The sequence below is a fragment of the Setaria italica genome, chromosome II (assembly GCF_000263155.2).
Source record: "Setaria italica strain Yugu1 chromosome II, Setaria_italica_v2.0, whole genome shotgun sequence".
NCBI classification, from domain to species: domain Eukaryota; kingdom Viridiplantae; phylum Streptophyta; class Magnoliopsida; order Poales; family Poaceae; genus Setaria; species Setaria italica.
The window spans coordinates 43,434,238-43,435,275 of NC_028451.1; the positions used below are offsets into that span (position 1 = coordinate 43,434,238).

Below are 1,038 nucleotides of genomic sequence, written 5' to 3' on the forward strand. Positions count from 1 at the left end.
GCTGCCGGTGACTGCACACAAATTCGCTTACCATCCTCTTCCCGTGGAAGAGAGCACAGATGGGAAACCAAAACAGGGAAGAAAGGAGACGACGAAGAACCAGAACAGCCAGAGAGAAGAAAGGCAAAGAAGAAGCCCTGATACCTGCGGTAGGTTCCTGTCTCCACGGCAGCACTGCACTGCGCGCAACCAGCGAGTCCAATCTCTGCCGCAGGCCGCAGCCGCCGACGCCGCTTTACCGAGACGCTCGCCACCGAAAGCAAGCGACCACCAGCAGTCCAGCAGCCAGTGCGGTCCTCCTTTCCTCGGTCCGCGTTTAAAACTGCCCCGAGCTGAGCTCGGGAAAGCCTTGGCCGCTAAGGATTCGCGCTGCTCGGGTGGGAGAGTGTTGGAGAGGAGAGGAGAAAGGAGATGACGAGACAGGGACGGGGATAGATCTATCAATCCGCTCGTCGCAATCCGTCGCGGGCGCCGGAAAGGGGACAAAGCGGCCAGGCGAGGCGTGCGGTGCGGCGGGACTGCGGGGGAGGGGGGGAGCGTCTTGTGTTGATGAGTGCGCGGAGGCGCGGCGAGGCGAGCGGCCGGAACAGCTGGGGCAGGCAGGAAAAGGACAAAGCCCCACCAAGGCGAGCCGCTTTTGAATTCACCGCTGCTGCCGCTGCCAGCGCCAGTGGCCAGGGCTGGCCGCTGGGAATGAGCAGTGATGGCGACAGCGGTTGTACGGAGCAGCTCGTGGTTTTTTACTTTTTGATAAACAAAAGTCTTTGCTAGGAGAGGAGGATGTTTTTTTTTCTCTCTCAGTTCATGGTCGATTTGAGATCTGCCTTTGGTTCTAGCTGATCCATAGCGCACTGGGAGTTATATTTTGAAGGTATCACTTTATTTGATCAAAGTTTTTTGTGTTTCTGACTTTTTTTTAAAGAAAGGTTCTGACTTTCCAAGGAAAAATCATTACGAGAAAGAAAATGGTATAAGGGCTGTACTCGTTGAAGTCACCAAATAAGCATCGTGGGTACAATAATTCTATCAATTGATCAT

At 54.5% G+C, this 1,038-nt stretch overlaps 1 protein-coding gene across 6 annotated transcripts in view; it reads right to left on the reverse strand.

Moving 5' to 3' along the window:
• Window positions 1-575, reverse strand: part of LOC101764537 (protein STRUBBELIG-RECEPTOR FAMILY 3) — a 6,297-nt gene extending 5,722 nt beyond the window's left edge. For 4 of the 6 annotated variants that reach the window (XM_022824415.1, XM_022824416.1, XM_022824417.1 and 1 more), the window contains exon 1: window positions 145-575. The gene's annotated coding sequence lies outside the window, so the exon portion shown is untranslated. The remainder of the gene's footprint in view (window positions 1-144) is intronic. The other 2 variants (XM_004957997.4, XM_004957994.4) reach the window with 2 other exon arrangements.
• Window positions 576-1,038: the final 463 nt, after the last annotated feature.